This window comes from Arachis hypogaea, chromosome 20 (assembly GCF_003086295.3).
Source record: "Arachis hypogaea cultivar Tifrunner chromosome 20, arahy.Tifrunner.gnm2.J5K5, whole genome shotgun sequence".
Taxonomy (NCBI): domain Eukaryota; kingdom Viridiplantae; phylum Streptophyta; class Magnoliopsida; order Fabales; family Fabaceae; genus Arachis; species Arachis hypogaea.
In genome coordinates, this window is record NC_092055.1 from 103,424,672 (window position 1) to 103,431,903 (window position 7,232).

The window sequence follows — 7,232 nt, forward strand, 5'->3', positions numbered from 1 at the left end:
GCGAATGGTGAAGAGAAGCTTGTGAGTGTGGTGGTTCGAGGTTATGTTGAAAGGATGGTTCATATGCACGGGGTGGGGCTTGTTGGTAGTTACAAGGTTGTCCACCATGTCTTTCAGCTGGGTATGCATTGTAGAATGGTCTTTGTCCAGGATATCTCGGAGGGTGTTGCTGCCTAAAGGGTTGATTAGATCCTCTTGGTTCCATCCATCCTTGATTGGTCTGACCTTGATGCACATTCCTGCTGTAACTTCTATTTCCTTTAACAATATTAGAACCAAACTCAAAGCGAGAGGGGTGAGAGTTCATAGTAGCAAATAAAGATAAAAAGGAAAAACAAAAATAAATAAACAAGCAAAAGAAAAATATTTACAATAACCAATAATAAGGCACACGTTAGCAGTTTCCCGGCAACGGCGCCATTTTGACGTTAGGATTTTTGCCAGTAAAGAATTTCATAAAAACAGTTGCGTTGTAGATATAGTCTCTAAACCAACAAAAATCCCTTTGTGCAAATGTTTTGGGTGTCACAAGTAACAAACCCCTTTAGAAATTGTTAACCGAATATTCAAATCTCAGGTCATCTTCTCAAGGAACTGCAAGGAAGTATGTTCTTATTATTGGTTATAAAGGTTGTAATCGGGGTTTAGAAGGTGAGAAGCAAGTAATTTAAATAACGAGTGAATTAAATGGCAATTAAAAATAAATAATAACTGTAGAACAACTTTTGGGCAATATAGGGGAAATTAGAAGTCCAACTTAGTTATCCCTCTCAACAATAATGAAAGTTATATTTTAATTCCACTTGGTCGACCCTTGCCAGGGCAAAGGAAAGTCAAGGGACAATTAAATTGACCCTTGAATCCTAATTATTTCCTAAGAAAAGGTTGGGATTATTTAGGTTCAGCTCAATTAGCAAAATAACGATTATCAATTATGTTGAGTTTAATAACTGTTGAGTTACTGAATTCTTAACCAAGACCAAAAGGGGGAAAATTAAATTGCTGGAATAATGAAAGTATCCTTAGATGGAAAGCAATGGTGACTTAAATCAAAGAGAACAATCATGAACTGAAAATACCTCAATTATCATTAATTCAAATAACTGTCTATAACATGGAATAATTCATAAATCAAATTATAATAATCAATTCAAATGTTGGAATCAAATAAATAAAAGTAAAACTAAAATAAAAGAACATTAAAACCTGGATCCAGAGTTACTCCCAAAATAAGAAGAAGTCCTAAATCCTAAGAGAGAGAGAGAATCTCTCTCTAAACTAAATCTAAATCATGAAAACTAGAAATTGGCGAGCTCTCCCTGAATGGATGCATTCCTCCACTTTATAACCTCTGGTCTATGCTGCCTGTACTTGGATCTGGGCCAAAAAGGGCTTCAGAATTCGCTGGGGTCGTATTCTGTAATTTCTGGTGCGTGGCCTCTGTCACGCGTCCGTGTGGGTCACGCGGTCGCGTCATTTGGAGCTTTTCCTTACCACGCGGTCGCGTCAGTCATGCGACCGCGTCATGTGCGTTCTGCTTAAGGCGTGCGGGCGCGTCAGTCATGTGGCCGCGTCGCTGCTGATTTGTGCTTGGCACGCGATCGCGTCATCCATGCGATCGCGTGGATACCAGTTTCCTTAAAGCTTCGTTTTGCTTTCTCCTTCCATTTTAGTATGTTTCCTTTTTCATCCTTTAAGTCATTCTGCCTTAGAAAATCTGAAACTACTCAACACACTAATCATGGCATCGAATGGAAATAAAGGTAATTAAAATAATTAATTTTAAAGCTTAGAAAACATGTTTTTCATTTACATCACATAGTAAGGAAGGGAAAGTAAAACCATGCAATTAATGTGAATAAGTAGGTGAAGGATTGTATAAATCACTCAAATTAAGCACAAAAGAACTCATGAAATATGGGTTTATCATTTCACCTCTCGGATTCTTCTCTGTGTCACTTGGGAATCCATTTGTGGGTTTGGGAATTTGTTCAGAGAGATACCCCACTTGAGATTCCAACCTCTTGATTGTGTCTCCCTGGTTCTTGAAACTGGCTCGCACTTCCTCCTTGAACACCTTGTTGTCTTGAATCTCCTTACTTATGCCTTCAAGTAGATTCTCAATCCTTGAGATTTTTTCATCAAATGATGATAGGTCAGGCTGAGGTGGGTTATTCTGGCCTTGATATGAATGTGGAGAGGTGTTGTTATGGGAGTGTTGATATGGTCTAGATGTGAAGTGTTGGTGGGCTGCATTGTTTGGATTTGGGCGTCTTTGATCAAGGCTTGGGTCTTGTTGATTTCCCCACCCAAAGTTTGGGTGATTCCTCCATCCAGGGTTGTAGGTCTTGGAGTATGGATCATGGTTTTGCCTAGGTGAATTCCCAATGTAGTTGGCTTGCTCCTGACTACCCTCTGCTTCTTCATTCACTCCTTCTTGGGTTGTTGATGAAGTGGAGATTGCTGCTACTTGGTTCCTCTCCATCTTCTTGGTGAGGTCAGCCAGCTACTGGGTAATGAGCTTATTTTGGGCCAACAGAGCATCTACATTGTTTAGCTCCATTACTCCTCTTGTGTTCCTTCTTTCGGAAGCATAGAAGTAGTCGTTCTCTGCTACTGTTTCAATGACATCTATGGCCTCCTCAATGGTCTTCTTCTTGTTCAAAGATCCTCCGGATGAATGGTCTACGGCCTTCTTTGACTCATAAGAGAGCCCTTCATAGAAAATGTGCAGCTGCACCCATTCATTGAACATATCTGGTGGGCACCTCCTTGTTAGGTCTTTAAACCTCTCCCATGCTTCATATAGAGTCTCACCATCTTGTTGCCTAAAAGTTTGGACCTCATCTCTCAGCCTATTGATTCGTTGAGGAGGGTAAAATCTTGCTAAGAATTTGTTCACCACATCTTCCCAAGTTGTCAAGCTCTCCCTTTGCCTTATCCTTGAGTGAGAATGGAAATAAGAGCAGTCTATAGGCGTCAGGATGAATACCATTAGACTTCACTGTGTCACATATTCTCAGGAAGGTGGTTAGATGTTGATTGGGGTCCTCTTGGACACTTCCTCCGAACGAACAGTTGTTTTGAACAAGGGTGATGAGCTGTGGTTTTAGTTCAAAATTGTTGGCATGGATGGTTGGCTTTTTTGAATGCTACTTCCACAGTTTCCTGGGTTTGGATTGATGTAAGAGCCTAAAACTCTTCTATCCTCCCCAGTATGATTTGCTCGACCTCTTCCGCCATGGTTGTGAGCCTCTTCCTCACGATGGTTTTCCATGTTTTCTTCCATGTTTGGTTCAAAGTATTCTTCAAAGTGTTCCTCCTCTTCTTCAGCACCAACTACACATTTTTCTCTTGCCTCCCTCCTTAGTCTAAGGAAGGTTCTCTCAGGTTCAGAATCAAAGGAAGTTGAAGCCCCGCTTCTTCTCCCTGTTATACAACCAACAAGTACAAGCAAAGAGAATAGGTGCAGAAAGTATATCTGTCAGAATTACTGTTAGTGTGAGTGATGTAATATATCAAACAGTTAGTGGGTTAGTGAGATGAATAGTAAATAACAAAGAAAAAGTAGGGGGAAGGGAAGAAATTAACTAAAACATGAAGTAAATAACTCAAACAGAAAATTAAATCAAACAAAAATAAAATGCTCAATCTAGTTATCCTCCAATCTAGTCATTGTTGATGCACAATCAATCTCCGGCAACGGCGCCATAAACTTGATGCACGGAAAACTTGTTTCATAACAAATTTCCTTCGGCAAGTGTACCGAATTTGTCGTCAAGTAAAAACTCACAATAGAGTGAGGTCGAATCCCATAAGGATTGATTGATCAAGCAACTTTAATTAGAGGAATGTTCTAGTTGAGCGAATCCAGGATTTGAGTTTAGAATTGCAGAAAATAAAATGGCGGGAAGGTAAATGACAGAAAAAGTAAATGCTAGAATTAAAGAACTGAAAGTAAATGACTGAAGTAAATTGCAGAATTGTAAATGGGAATGGGGGAATTGCTCATAAAAGTAAGTAACAGAAAATAAAGAGAATGGGTAAGATCAGAAATGGGGGGTTCATTGGGCTCAGGAGATGTTGCATTCTCCGGATCAATTTCATTTTCATCTCTTCCTCAATCAATACACTCATTGATCTCCTTGGCAATCTTAAGTGATTGAATTACAATTTCTTGTAATTCAATCTCTCAAATCTTGATCAATAGCCAATTCCTTGGTCAATTGCTCATGAGAAGAGATGAAGTATGGTCACTGATTATACCACATGCATTTTCCAAATCAAGTGTTAAGAGGATTATAGTCACATATCCATCCAAACCCAATTTGGTCCAGCATGAGAAAGCATTTCTAGCTTGATCTCTTCATTCCTCTTTCAAGGTTCAGAAGAGATCCAAGTATGAATAGCTTCTTTTCCAAGATAACTACCCAATTGAATGAAGATCGAAAGCTTTCAAGTAAAATCAAGAGAAAAGATAGAAGAAGAATAATAAAAACTAGTATTGATCCATCAAATTACAACAGAGCTCCCTAACCCAATGAAAGGGGTTTAGTTGTTCATAGCTCTGGAAAATGAAAACAAAGATGGAGAATACATGATGATACTAGAAGTGCAGAGAAAGTAAATACAGAGAGTAATTATATGCCAAGAGGCTCCCTATAATTTCCAACTCTCCAAATAATTCAAAGCTACTCCTATATATACTACTCTTCTACTCTTCTAGTTGGTTCTTCAAGTCTTGGGTCTGGGCCTTTGGATCTTGAGTTTAAAGCAATTATCTTCTTCATTGGGCTTGGCTTTACTTGTCGAGAGAAAGTGTGAAGTGGGCAGAGACTTTAGCTCAGGACGTTAGTGGTGTTAACGTTCAGTGAAAATATGGGTTCGAGAACGTTAGTGACATTCAACTTTTTCACTAACGTTCCTTACCCAAGTAAGAGCCACGTTAACCTCAACGTTAGTGGCACAAACGTTGCCACTAACGTTGCCTTTTTGTTCTTCGCGCACATTATTGGGACTCAACTTTCCCAATAACGTTGAGAAGCCTCCCCCTTTCCTACATTAGAGTCCACGTTAACTTAGTTAACGTGGCTCTTTTAACGCAGGCTTGCCAACCTTCGAGAACGTTAGTGACACTTAACATTGTCACTAACGTTCTAATGTGCCCCTTAGCTCCCACGTTAGAGTCTACATTAACTAGGTTAACGTGGCTTCTAACGTGGCCATGCTAGGCATCTCCAATGTTAGTGACAAAGTTGAGTGTCACTAACGTTGGCTCAACATTCCCTTATCCACGTTAGCTTCCACGTTAACTAAGTTAACGTGGGAGTTAACGTGGCTCATGGTGGCATGTGTGGGCTCCTTCCAACGTTATTGACAATGTTGGGTGTCACTAACGTTGGCGTCACCTCCCTTCTTCACGTTAACTTCCACGTTAACTAAGTTAACATGGGAGTTAACGTGGCTTATTGGGGCTTGTGTGGGTTCCTTCCAACGTTAGTGACAATGTTTAATGTCACTAACGTTGTCGACCACCTTGTTTCCTCACGTTAGCTTCCACGTTAACTAGGTTAACGTGGGAGTTAACGTGGCCTAGTGTGACTTGGCCAACGTTAGTGATAATATTGAATGTCACTAACGTTGGCTTCCCTCCTTTCTTCTTAACGTTAGAGGCCACGTTAACTATGACTAACGTGGCCACTTATGAGCTTGGTCCAACATTAGTGATAATGTTAAGTGTCACTAACGTTGGCTCCATTTCCTTTCTTCCACGTTAGAGTTCACGTTAACTTAGTTAACGTGACTCTTAACGTGGGAAATGATAGCTTCGAGAGCATTATTGGCAATCACTTTTCTCATTAACTTTGCAAGTTACTCCCATTCCTCGTTAGTGTTAACGTTAGTGTAGCTAACGTAGCCACTAATGTGGTTCTTCTTTGCTTCCTTTGTCTTGAAATCAAGCAATAAAGTGCATCAAAGTTCTAGTCCAAGTCATGGGAAATGCAACATCCAATTTGTCCTTAAATTCATGCAAAATCCTCATGAAATCATGTAAAGTGCACAATGTATGCTTGAATCAAGATGTAAGTGAATATCTACCCAAAACTAGCTTATTTCCTAAGGAAATGCATGAAACTAACCTAAAAACAGTAAAGAAAAGGTTAGTGAAACTGGCCAAAATGCCCTGACATCAGAGATTCCCATTTATTTTCTTGCTCATGACTCACAACCCCATAATTCTAACCAATATTGAAGCACATGTTTTCCCATTCCTTGTGAGACGACCCGAGGTTTGAATACTTCGGTTATTTCTATTGGGGTTGAACTTGTGACAACCAAATCCCTCTTCTAAATTTGATGCTCGAGGATTGTCGTTGGTAGAGCTATACTTACAACGCAATTTTATTGAAAGATTCTTTACCGACAATAACCCCATCCATCACCAGGTGACGCATACGCGTGACATGATGCGTATGCGTGAGAAGCAAAACACCAGACGCACGTACGTGTGGCCCATGCGTACGCATCGTAGCTCGCACGTGACCTCATTAAAGTGAAAATGATGGGGCAATTTCTGAGCTCCCCAGGCCCAAATCCAACTAATTCCAGACACTATTTCATGCAGAATCCAAGATGGGTCAAGGGAGAGTCATAGTTGATGTTTTCACCATGCTTTAGTTAGTTTCTAGAGAGAGAAGCTCTCTGTTCTCTCTAGAATTAGGTTAATTTCTCTTAGATCTAAGTTTAATTTCTTATTTCTATCTTGTTTCCATTTTAATTTCTTGTTGTTACATCTATGCTCTCTTAGTTCTCTTGTTAATTTCTCCTTTATGTCATTTTCATGTTGATGCACTTTTGTTGGATTTGGATTTCCTTTTAATGTAATTCATGTTTTCTATTCCCTTGTTGTTTAATTGAATTGTTATTGTTAACTCTTTGCAATTGGTAGTTGTAGATTTACATGTTTTGCAATTTTACCATGCTTTCCTTTTATGCCTTCCAAGTATTTGACAAAATGCTTGGAAGGATGTTAGAGTAGATTTTTATATTGTTGGCTTGGGATGGTAACTTAGGTGAACTTGAGTTGCTAATGTCCAAGTGATTGATGATTGGTGTCCATTGTGTAAGACCCAGAATTTTGAAAAATCTTATTTTGATCAAGTCTCAAATCATATTGTTATTTATAGCCTTAATTTCGGAAATCATTTTATTAAAGATAATTAAGGCAAGTT

General features: G+C 39.3%; 1 non-coding gene across 1 annotated transcript; it reads left to right on the forward strand.

Moving 5' to 3' along the window:
* The first annotated feature begins 2,750 nt into the window (after positions 1-2,750).
* On the forward strand, positions 2,751-2,857 carry LOC112788738 (small nucleolar RNA R71). The gene has a single exon (XR_003196089.1). It is a non-coding gene; the product is annotated as a small nucleolar RNA R71 (small nucleolar RNA).
* The last annotated feature ends 4,375 nt before the right edge of the window (positions 2,858-7,232 follow it).